The 13730-nt window shown below is 37.0% G+C and overlaps 1 long non-coding RNA gene across 1 annotated transcript in view; it reads right to left on the bottom strand.

Annotated features, from left to right (window-relative positions):
- LOC141578852 (uncharacterized) overlaps positions 1–7725 on the bottom strand; it is a 101031-nt gene extending 93306 nt beyond the window's left edge. Inside the window, exon 1 of the long non-coding RNA XR_012509653.1 lies at positions 7494–7725. This is a non-coding gene — a long non-coding RNA (uncharacterized LOC141578852). The remainder of the gene's footprint in view (positions 1–7493) is intronic.
- Between the last annotated feature and the right edge of the window lie 6005 nt (positions 7726–13730).

Here is a 13730-nt window from a genome sequence, read left to right as displayed (position 1 = left end):
TACCCTGTACATTGTTGGTGGGAGCATAAACTGGTACAGCCACTATGGAAAACAGCATGGAGGTTTCTCAAGAAATTCAAACTATACTACCATATGATTCAGCAATCCCACTTCTGGCTATATATCTAAAGGAAATAAAGTCAGGACCTCCAAGAGGTATTCACACTCTCAAGTTTATTGCAGCTTATTCACAGTAGTCAAGATATGGAAACAACCCAAGTGTCTACTTACAGATGAGTGGATAAAGAAGATGTGAGACATATATCCATAGATCTATGTATAGAGTTGGTCCTTGAATAACACGGGTTTGAACTACATGGATCTACTTATAGCAGATTTTTCTCAATAAATATGTACTATAGTACTGCACAATCCACACTTGGTTGAATCTGCGTGAACAGAACCACAGATAAGGAGGGCTGGCTATAAAGTTATACTGAGATTTTTTGAGTGCTGGGGGATTGGCATCCCTAACCTTTGAATTGTTGAGGGGTCAACTGTACATATCTACACACAATGGAATATTATTCAGTCATGAGAAAGAAGGAAATCCTGTATTTTGTGACAACACAGATGAACCTTGAGGTTATCATGCTAAGTGAAATAAGTGAGGCATAGGAAGACAAATAGTGTATGATCTCACCTATATGAGGAATTTGAAAAGGTCCAACTTCACAAAAGCAGTGAGTAGAATGGTGGTTGCCAGGGGCTGGAAGGTGGGGGAAATGAGGAGACATTGGTCAAAGGGTATAAACTTGACGGTATAAGATGAAAAGTTCAAATATTCAGTATGGTGATTATAGTTAACCATACTGCATTAAATACTTGAAGTTGCTAAGAGAGTTGATTGTAAATGTTTTCACCACAAGAAATAAATGATAATCACATGAGGTGATGGAAGTGTTAACTAGCCCTCCTATGGGGTAATTATTTCTTAATATATGTGTATTAAATCAACACATTGTACACTTTATACTTACACAGTATTATATGTCAATTAAATTTCATTAAAACTGGGGGGGAAAGTTATTTGAGATTTCTAATACTGCATAAATAAATTCCGAAGAAGGCTCCTTATTTGAAACAATTAAAGATGCTTGATACTATGTGCCTGCTTAGAAAATAGAGACAGATTGAAGAAATACTTTGCAAATGCATTTAGGAGAAAAAGCAAAAGACCTTGGCAGTGATCAGACAGCAAGCTTGTCCCGTTTGTTCCCATCAATCCAGACATTGATCCTGGAATGCACAAACTAAAGAAAAACCAATCTTGGTTGAGAACCACTGAAAAATTCATGCCCTATATTAAGGTTTTTACCTTATTTCATCTGATTTCTGTGGGATCTATGAGACACTTGATAATAATGTTGTCTCACAGGAGTGGAAACCAAGAGCCTTAAAGATTAAAGACATGGTTGGGATTTCACAGGAACTGGGGTTTGAGAAATGTCACACAGACTCTGCTTTAGGAATACAAACTTTGGAAACTATCCATATCTGGGCTTAAATCCATTTTCAAAACTTTGACTGATGAGGAATAGCTGTTAACCTATCTGAGCCAATTTCCTTTTCTTCACCAGAAAGTTTTGTAGAGATGCTAACCATTGTTGTCCTAGTTACACTTCTTTCTAAAGACTCAGAAATACTTTCTCTGTTCTAAATATGTGTATTAGTATTCTGTGATCATGGTCAGAGCTGAGATAATTGTATGAGAATCATTTCCAAAAGCAAATGTCTGAAGAAGGCACTAGAGGGCACCTGACAGTGGTGGCAAGCCAAGGGAGGGAAAACTGGCAGTAAGAGGATTCTTTGCTTGTACATCATTTACACATGATAGTGAAGTTGACTAAAAGTACCTTCTATTATCTCAATGTACCATCCATCTTAAAGAAAAGTGAAAATCAGTGAAAAACTACTCCTTTCCTTGGGGCAAATGCTCCAATGCCTCCCTTTGGTACATCACTGCCCAACAGACATATTTATATTCACTTGTAGGTCTGTTCTGGATTGTGTGTATGAACACTACACAGGCAACATCTCAAGCATGTGAAAATGGAGATGGTCTTCACTGCCATTGCCACTAACCAAGTCTGCTTCTCAGCTCACTAGGGGTAAGTCCCGGGACATGGTAATGAGATACACAGAAACTGAGGTGGATTTTTCATCTGAATAATCCAGAATTCTGAATTAGATATGAGATGTTACTACTATGGGAGTCGATAGTAGTGGAATTAAACTCTCATTAGGGGAAAAAAACCATATTATATCCATTGGTAAAATGATAAGAATGAGAGCTAACTACTCATCGGAAACAATGCAAAAGAGCAAAAAACAAACAAACAAACAAACAAACAAAAAACTATGAACTGACAACCTTAAAGTGCTAACAAACAAAAAACTGTAAATTTGGAATTTTATATTCAGCAACTTATACTCCAAATTGCTCAGAGAAATAAAAAAAAAGCATTTGCACAATCTTTGCAACTATTTTGTAGGTTGGAATTATATGAGTGTGTCATATGTGAGTGTTTTCTTTAAAGGTAAATGAAACTATATGAGAACTTATCTACACATAGGCATGCACATAAAGTTATATATAAAATATTATATAATGTATAAGTTTATATAAATATGTATAAGTTTTATATAAGTTTATGTATAAGTTTATATAAATGTATAAGTTTATATAAATATGTAAAATATATGAACAGGTAAATATAAATTTTTCATGTCACTAAAAGTAATTGACTATTTAAAATAAAAAGAGTAATAATATGTTGTAGGGTTAATAGCTTAAGTAGAGGTATGACAATAAAAGCACAAAAAACTAGAGGGGAAAATGGAAGGATGCTGCAATAAGTATCCCATATTACATGCAAAGTGGTATAATATTTTTTGAAAGTAGATTGTGGTTAATTAAAGATGTATATTTTAAGAGCAACTTTAAAAAAAGGCGAATGTGGCTAATAACCAAATAGAGAAGATAACAAAGAATACTAAAATATGGTTTAATGAAAAAAATTCAAAAGAGAGATGGTCATGTGCTTTAAGAAAAATGAGAAATGCACTTCAAATTTCAAAATACAGGGTAAAAATAAAAGGATAAAAAAAGATGAATCAGGGAAATTAATTAATCATGGGAAACTAAAGCATAAGAAAACTGGAGCAGTCTCATGAATACTAGACAAATTAGAATGCAGGAAAGAAAAGTATTCCTAAACCCAGAAAGTGATATTTTATAATGATAAAAGAGCCTAGTCATCAAAAAAGACCCAGAAATCTAAAATGTGTAAAGACCAAGTAACAGAACTTCAAAATATATGAAGCAAAAGCTAAATGAACTAGTGCGAGAAATAGACAAATGCATAGTTATCATTGGTATTTCAAAACTTTTCTTCCAACAGTTGATAAAGTAGAAACAAATTGTTAAGATTAAAGAAGACTTGAAAAATCTCAACCAATTCTCCCTCTATATTTATGAAACACTCTACCTTCCAATGGCAAAACACCCATTCTTTTTACGTGTCTGTAGAATACTGGCCACACAGAAGAGATACTAGGGTATAAAGCAAGCCTCAGCAAATTTAAATAGAGGTTGAAACAGAGAATCAAATGAAAAACTAGTACCAGAAGGATGCATGGAAATTTATCCAAATACTAGAAAATTAAGTAATACTTCTAAATAATCCTTAGTTCCAAGAAGTTAACAAAGAAATTAGAATATATTTTGACCTGAATTTTAATGCAAACATGATACAAAGTTTTGTAAGATGAAGCTAAAGCAGCGTTTAAATGGAAATCCATAGCTCGAAAAAAGGCTTATAACAGAAAAGAAAAAAGATGGAAAATAAGTCATTCCACAATGAAAAGTTAGCAACGGAAGAGCAACGTAAATCCAAAGCAAAGTAACACAGGAAATAAGAAAGATAGGAGCAGAAAGTAGAAAAACTGTTTTTCTTTTTTTAAAATAAAGACTTTGTTTTTTGAAATGATTAATACAAATAACAAAATCCCTATCTTTATATAGTAAGAAAGAGAACACAAGTTAACAATACAAGCCAGAAATAAAGTGACACTATTACAAATCCAAAAGATTATATATTAAATGGATATTGTATATTAAAGAGATAAGAAAATATCTTGAGATATTTATGTCAATTATTTTGACAAAAAATGAAATTTCTTGAGAGAGATAAATTACTAAAATCAATAAAAAGAAATAAAAAATAAATTGAGTTCATAATTTCAAATTTTCTTAAAAATAACATTTACAACTCCAGCCTCAGGTGTCTTCATTGTGAATTCATTGAACATTTAAGGAGTAAATTTAAGGATTAAATAATATCAACCTTTACAAACTTTTTCAGAAAATTAAAGTTGAGGGAACATTTCTCAACTTTTTTTTTTTAGTTTTGGACCATTCTTTTTTTTTTTTTAACATTTTTTATTAATTTATAATCATTTTACAATATTGTGTCAAATTCCAGTGTAGAGCACAATTTTTCAGTTATACATGAACATATATATTAATTATGACATTTTTTTCTCTGTGAGCTACCATAAGATCTTGTATATATTTCCCTGTGCTATACAGTATAATCTTGTTTATCTGTTCTACATTTTGAAATCCCAGTCTATCCTTTCCCACCCCCTGCCCCCTCAACTTGTTTTATTTAGCCAGCATAACCCAATCTGACAAAACTTGTCACTTACTCGTGATAAAACAAACAAACAAGAATAAAATAAAATAAAAAAAAAAAACCTCAGGAAGATCCTCAAACTGATTTGGAGCATGTATGAAATATCTTAGGTAACACTATGCTCAACAGTGAGAGACAACGCATTCCTTCTCAGATTGGAACAAGGCAAATTTGCCCATTCCCATGATTTCTATTCAACATTATGCTGAATAGAAGTTAACTGGAGATTCTAGCCAGCACAATAATGTAGATTGGAACGGAAGAAATAAAGCTATAATTTTTTTACAAGCAAAATATCATTTGTGTAGAAAATCTCAGTTATCTACAAAAAGAAAAAGACCTCTACTTCAGTTAATGAATGAATTTAACAGTATTGCAGGAGGCAGTGTGGGCTTCATAGCCATGTAATCTATGCAGTTGCACTGGGTCCCATGCTCAGAAATACCCTGTACTTGGTTTAATACTCTGCTATCATTATCTTGAAATTTGAACAAAGGGTCCCACAATTTTATTTTGCACTGAGCCTTGCAAATTATGTAGCAAGTCCTGATAGGATACAAGGTCAATAAAACCAATCTGTTGTATTTCTAGCTAACGAGAACAACAGAAAATTAAAAAAAAATTCAAGACATTCAAAACATATAAATGAATTAGGAATAAGCTTTACAAAATATATGTGAGGCACTGAAAGACATAATTAAATAGGACCTAAACAAATGGAGTAATATATAATTTTTATGGATTGTGAATCTCAGTATTTTTAAGATGTCAGATTCTCCCAAATGACCTATAGATTCAGCATAATCCCAATCAAAATCTCTGCAGATTTTACTTATTATAAAAGTTGGCAAGTTTACTCTAATGTTAATATGGAAATGCAAATATCCTGGTATAGCCAAAATAATCTTAAATAAAATGATCAAAGTTGAAGGACTATATTATTTCTAGAATTTATATAAATATATGGTAATTAAGATAGTGTGGTAGTTGCATATAAATTGACAAACAGAGCAATGAAACAGTATAGACAGCCCAGAAGTAGACCCACACTTATACGGTCAACTGATTTTTGATCAAGGCCACAAAGTATATCAATGGGGACAAGAAGGATTTTTTCCCAAAATGGTGTTAGAACAACTGCCTATGTTTTCAAAAAGAGAAACTTGACTCATGCCTGACACCATATACAAAAATTAATTGAAAAATAGTATAGACATAGACGTAAAAGTCAAAATTATTAAGCTGCAAGAAGAAAACACAGGAGAAAATCATTGTTAACTTTGGGGACAAAGATTTAATAAACAGGACCCAGTTATAGAGACAGAACTTTTTATTAGAAAAATTGATAAAAATTTATTTTATCAAAATCAAAAATGTATGTTCACTAAAATACATTAAGAAAATAGGTAAGTGAGACCTGGACTGGGAGAAAGTATTTATAATGATTATGTCTGAAAAATTACATGGATTCAGAATACATAAACTCCTGTAATTCAACAGTAAGAAGACAAACAATCCAGTAAAAAGTAGGCAGAATACTTACACAGTTACTTTACAAAGGAAGATATATGAATGGCCATTGAGAAAATGAAAAAGTGCTCAGCATTGTTAGTCATCAGGGGAATGAAAATTAGAACCGCAATGAAATACCATTACACATCAGGCAGAATGGCCAAAGGAAAAGGACGGACAACAACAGACACCGACAAGGCTGGGAGTAACCAGAACTTTTATGTGTTAATGACAGGAGTGTGAAATTATCCAACGTCTTTGGTAATCAGCCTGGTAATTTTTCATAAAGATAAGCATATTCCTGTCCTACGAGCCAGTAGTTCATCTTCTAGATAGATTCCCAAGAGAAACAAAAACATTATGTCCACAAAATGAGTTGTCCAAGAATGTTAATAGCAGTTTTACTTGCAATAGCCCGAAGATGGAAGAAGCCCAAGCGTCTTGCAACAAGACATAGACTAAAATGTTGATGTATTTATAAAAATTAAATGCTACATAGCAATAGAAAGAAATGCACTACTGTTACTTGGCACAGCATGGATGAATCTCAAAACCCTTATATTGAGCTAAATATGCCAGACACAAAAAGGTACTTACTATATTATTATTTTTATGTGACGTTCTAGAAGAGGCACAACTAATGTAAGGGAAGGATATCATTACACTTGTTGAATCTTAGGGGTTGGAATAGAGAGGGGAGGAACAAGAGAATCCTTCTGGCATGAAGGTAGTATTTGATATCTTGATGAGATCTAGATTTTGCAGTGGTGTGCTGACAAACTGAATCTCAGGAACCAAAAGCCCCAGTTTGTAGCATTTTTAGATTTTTTTTTTTTGGTATTAATACTCCTACCATGGCTACATTTAAAATACAAATAGTTTAATAGCTGACTTGCAAAAATCTGGGATATTTAATAATTAGTCCTTTTTATAAGCTAGTTCTAGCATACTGCTAAATACTGCTGTGTGCAATTGTCAAAGTTCATCAGACTACACCCTGAAGATCTGTACATTTCACTGCATGCAAATTATACCTTAATAAAAAATTTTAAATATGAGAAAATAAGAACTTATCAGCTCTACAAGATAGTTGAGCTAAGCACAATTTTTTCAACAAGCCATACTTTCAATTTAGCTTCTCTTTTTGCATTGTTCCGCATAGAATGTCCTGGAGCATAGTTACTTTATATTGCTTGTCTGCTCTCCAAGAAAATAGAACAGTTATTATACAATAGACTTTGTATCCAAGTGCATTATGTCCAAATACCAGGATATGCCTACCTTCATGCTAGTTCAGAGGACCAGGACAAGTAGGTAATCCACGATTCTTGTTGATAGAATCTAATCACATGAGCAATCAGATGACTCTCAGGAATTCGGACTGCTACACTCAGGGAACAAAGCACCATTTGTTTGCTGCAGCTGAATTTTTCCTGAAGTAGATTTGCTCAAGGCACCCGCTAAAGACCATGTGCAAGCTGAAATTACAAAGAAAACCACTGACAGAGTGAACATATAGAGCAGAAGCACAAAGAGGAAGAGAAACACCATGAAGTTGAAGTTCATACAACATTTAGATGATAATAATCACAGGTACCATCTATTGTACCATTACTTTATATCGAATTTTTTATACATAACTTTATTCAATTGTTACAAGATTACAAACATTAGAGATATTTCGGTTAGTCAAGAATAAAGAAAACAGAATCATTGTAAGTATTAAGGAGTAAGGCATTTGTTATATAAATTAGACCTTACACAAATATGGGAGAAGGTGGGAAAGTGAAAGTCTAGGAGGATGGAAGCGGATCAGAGGAACCATTGCTAACCCATGCACTGGTACAGATGGGCAAATCAGAGCTTGCAGATAACTGCAAGAAGTCAAGCACATCTGGCCACAAAGTAGAGCTGCAAAGAGGTCACTCTCGGGGAAACTGTTGCCTGTGTGTGGCTGTTGCTTTTGTTGTCAATAGCCAAGCCCCTGACTGTAGGCCTGCTGCTGTTGTTGGTCACCAGGTCCCCCAACTAGTAAAATGAATTAGCTGTGGAATGGAGGATTGAGAAGGCAAGCTGAAACTGTCAGGCATTTCCAGTCATCCATCACCACTTCAGATCATGATAATCTCCTGAAACAAATGACTTCTGCTACACTTCACCTTCCTAATCTCAAGCAAATTCTCCTTTTGTTAGGCAACTCTAACCAAGCACCATATTGTGAAGAGGGTCCCAGGAAACACAGATCTTAGCTTTAGCCAAGTGCATATAAAACAAAGGAACCCAATGTAATGTCCCAATTTACAGATAAGGAAAAGAAAGCTCAAGCTGGTGAAACAGTTTGCTCAGGTTATTAGCAAGTGCCTGAGCTGTGACCCAAACCCAGGTGTGTCTGATGCCAAACTCTTTTCCTTAGCACCTTTCTTTGGCCATCCTCACCGGTAAGGTTATTTACTTCAACGGCTTTCTGGTTCCAGCTCCACATCGTCACACTCAGCCTGTTTTCCTGATTTACGTACCTTTGTAAGCAAGCAACCTTATGTATGGCTGTAGTGAAGATTAAATGAGGCTGCATAGACAGCGTGCTTAATAATACGTTGCCTGTGGCTACTGGTGTGATGATGTCTTTGATGACGATGAATGGTCTTTACCTTCAGGCCACTTAATAGAGTGAGAAGCATGAGCCAGGGGTTCTGGATAAAAGTTTAGCTTTGCTATTTCATCTCTGCTCTAGTCATAGCCAGTAAATTTCAGTTTTTTAAACCTCTAAATGAGGATAATACTCTCTTCTCTGATCACATCTCAGGATTTTTGTGAAGAACATACATATATGCATATAAATATATATGTTGTTGAAACTGTGTCTCCTGGGCCTTCTCTCTTCCAGTTACCCCACTACCCCACACTGCCTTAGGGAAGAGTCTGGGCCCTTCTTTTCTAGAGTTAAACCTTTAACTCCCATAATCTCTATTAACCAGGGAGGTTTTGAAGAAGACACAAGGAATGTGCAAAATATAATCTACAAACCAAAATGAAGCCTTATTATTACCCGATCGCCTCATTTTGGGTGGTTTCCTTTTGAAAACATTGACAAGGTGAGCTGGTTGTTATGCTCACCTACCACCACTCAGTCTACCCCCACTGCCATCCTGACGAGAGCCTTGGGCTGGGCTCTCTCTGCAAATCCTCTGAGCGCATGCCGCTGTCCCCAGCTGTGCCTTAGCACCTGTACAGAGGGAGATTTCAGGGTTGTTATCTCTGAGTTCCCCGTTCCTTTAAGGAAACTGTATTTCAATCTGTGGCATGATGACCTTTTGCTTACCCTGTTAGATTAAATCACAGGCCCCCTTATAAGTGCAGAGCTGAGAGAAGGCTTGCAAATTGAATACAGACTTTACCTGTGAGCAGCATCAAAAATCAACTTAAACGAGTGCATCTTTGCAAGATACACTCATTGCTGGTCTGGTGTTTCTCTGACCACAGCTCATGCCAGCATTTGGAATGCAATTATGTCTCCTCCAAATTAAGTATTTAGCAACATTTCAGCTTTAAGATCTTACAGAAGAAAGTCATGTACACTGCAATCTTTGTTGTGGTTCAAAAAAGGGGATGGAATGATAAACACTATATATAAAAATAGATAAAAACAAATTTCTTCTGTATGGCAGAGGGAACTATATTCAATATCTTGTAATAAACTTCAATGAAAAAGAATATGAAAATGAAAAAAAAAAAAATATATATATATATGCATCACTGGGACATTATGCTGTATGCCAGAAATTGACACACTATAACTGACCATACTTCAATAAAAAAATAAATAAAATTTTAAAAAGGAAGGGGGCGGGAATGCATGGGAATGCTTGGCCTCATCACATGCAGCCAAGTACCTTTATCTGGGCTGTTTCTCCCCTAAGGAGCTGATGAGCTCTGTAGAAAAATAGCGCCCGGACAAGTATGCACAGTGTGCATGATGCCTCTTAACAACCCGTGCTTCCACACTCACCACACCCTGCAAGGTAGTAGCAGGTGTTCGTTTTGGAAAGGGTATGGAATTTTTTGGCCAGTTTGACTTGAATTCCTGGATCCACTCTTCTTTCCCGATCATTTTAGGCATAATCTTACTTTTGCTTTTCTTTTAGAAAACATTGCCTACTTCAGAGTTTCTTTAAAAAAAAAAATTCTGATAATGAGTAAGGGCTGGATATCTCCTTGCCTCCTCCTTTTCCTGCTGTCCTTCTAGAAAGCTGTACCCGGGAGACCAGCTCTGTAGCCTGCGTTCAGTAACACTTAGGAACCTCTCCTTGAGGACACTTTTGCACCTGAGTCTCTGGACGCTTCAACACAAAGTCGATCTAGGCACAGAACAGCAAGGACCCTGTGGCTGCATCCATGTGTGATGACAATGAAGGCAGACCGAAGCCAGAGCAGGTTGTGCTGGTTGTAACACATGCACCTAGAAGCAAAAAAGTTAGCTCTGGTCATAACTGAAATTCTCAGTAGCCCCCAGGCCTCCTGGAAGAAGAGGATTTTATCAAATCTTCTCCAAAGATAAAGAGGAATCAGGTGTTGGGTGCCTGAGCTAATAATCTAAAAAGACCACCTGAGGCCAAATCAAGCGTTTTCTGATTAGCAGTCAGTGCAACAGCTCTAATCTCATACACGGACGACAGAGAATAAGAGGTGTGAGGGGGGAAAGGTCCTTCTTCTCCATCCGAGAGCCATTCTGAAGCCTGCCGCCACCCAGGCCTTCTTTGTCTGGGTTCTGTAGCACTGGAAAAAGGCTAAGCACATTTGCCTTTGAGACTCACCTGAACTGCAGGGGTCAGTTAATCTGGGACTCTGAAATCTCGTTGGGAAGCTTCAGAAGGAGAGCAGTTAATTAGTTTGGGGTGAGATGTCTAGCTGCTCAGCTTAGAGAGCTGGGGACTATTCTGAAAAGCACCCATGTGCTGCCTGACTTGCACCGCTGTGCCTGGGCAGCTAGTAAGTTTCTATCCTTCCAGGCTCTGCTTTACGATGGTGGGACTTGAAGTGTACAAACCACAAGTTTGCAGGAAGGAGGACAGACGTGCTCCTTCCTTTCCATTTCTATTCCTGTGATCATCACCCCATCGCTGCTTCTTCGCCCTCGAGGCAGCAGCTGCTTCCACAGGAGCAGCTGGATGTGGTTTTCAGTCTTGCTAACACTCACAGAAATAGCCTCACCGAGTCCTCTCAAAGACATCCACAGCAGCTACCTGGGCTTCCATCCTCAAAGGCCCAGATTCCAGCCCCACAGAGTCCCTCCTGTGTCCAGAGCCAGCAGCACACGCCAAGCAATAGCTCTGAGTTTCAGCTCCACGTAGCCCCTGCTTCAGGCCTTAACAAGTGCGACCTCTTGCTTCTGTTGCCCAGTCCAATCACAGTAACTGCTTCCTGCTGTTATCACCTTAGAATTCTCTTTTTCACCTTTTATCCATCTAATTAGCTGAATTATAGTTAACCATCCCTTATAGTAAATTCTCTCCATTAAAATCGCTAGTATGATTTCTATCTCTTTTCACAGTTACAGAAATTGGTACCAAAAAAAACAGCACCCAAGACAAGGTGGTAGGTTGGTTGGGAAGTGTCCTTGAGCTTGAAAGCAGAGGCAAGCACCTTGCCAACGGGGACTGGGATGCTAGTGATGCACGGCATGCAGCGGCACCGCAGTTCATCAAATGGTCACCTGCACTAAGCGGTGATGACAGGCCTGCTGACTGCTTCTGCCTCCTGCTGGGACCCTAAATGATGGAGTTCATTTTCCAGGTCTCTTGGATAGAAAATTTTACCAGTCTATGCCTTTCCTTGGCTCTTAGGATAAAGCCCAAATTCCCTCCCATGGCTTTTACTTCTTCACAGTATCAGGTCCTTTTCCTGATAATTCTCGCTCTTACCCTAAGGGGAGGAAACTTCACCCCACCTAAGGGCCTGTGCCATAGTGGTTCCCTCCACCTGTGATGCCCTTTACCCAGATCTTCATATGACTGTCTTCTTTTCATAATTCAGGATGTAGCTCTAATGTCACTTTATTGGAAAGTCCTTCCCAAACCAGACAACCACCATGTCTATCTGGAAAAGGTGGCCAGCACCTTGGTACCTCAATATCACTCAACTGAGAAAAACAGAAAAATATCCATCACGTTTCAAACTGATTACAGACAAGAACATACAATTGTATATCATTTAAATAATCTAAACTCAGTTTCAGGTAAATGTTCTTTTGCTTTACATGTTTCCTTTTTCTTGTAAATAGAATTATCCTTTTTTTTTTTTTTTTTTTGGTTGGTAGAGGACCAATAATTAGCATCATGAAATCAACAATGCCTATCAGACCTTTATTATCGTAACATGTCTACAGATGTTTGCTCTGGCCATTCTTCCAAAATAGAATTGTGCCCACTGGGAATGCCTGTGGATATATATGTAAGTATGAAGGATTAGTGTTGGTTAGAATTCTATAAGAATTGTGCAATTTTAAAAGTAAACTAAAATGTCACAAGTAATAAACAACACATAAGAAAGTGTGGAAAAGTTAGGTATTTGAATAGGCAAATCTGAAAGAGATCTTTTAAAATGGTGAATGGTTGCCCAAAAAATACTTGGGGTTAACTATTCGTTTTCATAACAGGACAGATATGCATGAAAAAATAGATGAATTTGTGGATGCTAAAAATAGATGAAGTTGTGAATTTAGTATGAATATGAACAGAAATGTGTCCACAGCCGGATTAGTATTAACACAAGAGGGGATGAAATTTTTAGAGTATCTCCTTGCCTCTTGGTTCTGCAGCTCCTGACACCCTCAGGAAGCCCCCAACACTCCCCAGAAGTCCCTGGCAGCCTTTCTAGATGTTCCTCACACACCAGATATCACAGTGAGGGAGAGCACTTGGAATCCTGCAACTGACACAGCCAGGGAAAGCTGGGAGCAACAAAAGCCGAGATAAACAAGGAAAGGTTGGCAATTAGCAAAGGAAAGCATGGATTTCTCAACAGCTACTAGTTAGATGATACATAGTGAGGGATTCCCTGTTCATTCACAAAGCCCAACTGCTCAGCCTTCTAGTCTACCAAAAAGCCAGAATGGCATTCAGGTAGATATTTTTTTTTCTTAATTCTGGAAGATTTCTAGGACATAAGGCTGCAATTTGCTTATCCCACAAGTCCTAGATTCAACTCAGGGTGCCTCAGAGAGATGTTACATGAACACAGCTGTTAAAACTTCCTGGATTACAATGTCATTTTGTTACGTTGGGAGTGTAGGTCATTTCAATGCCATGTATTAGAATGCTGATAAGATACTGAAAATGCTCACTTAACCCTCCACCAGCCACTCTCCACCACCACACACATACACACTTGCTATGCACTATAATTAAATTATCTAAAAAGAACCCATATTGGCCCCTTTACTTCATAACCTGGAGATGAGTCACTTATTTCTTCCAATTAATGTGGAACAATTTAGCCCAAGGTCTTCCTTCCAGATAGTCT

Source organism: Camelus bactrianus, chromosome 10, assembly GCF_048773025.1.
Source record: "Camelus bactrianus isolate YW-2024 breed Bactrian camel chromosome 10, ASM4877302v1, whole genome shotgun sequence".
Lineage (NCBI taxonomy): Eukaryota > Metazoa > Chordata > Mammalia > Artiodactyla > Camelidae > Camelus > Camelus bactrianus.
The sequence above is the reverse complement of the archived record's forward strand: the minus strand, read 5'-3'. Positions and strand labels throughout refer to the sequence as shown.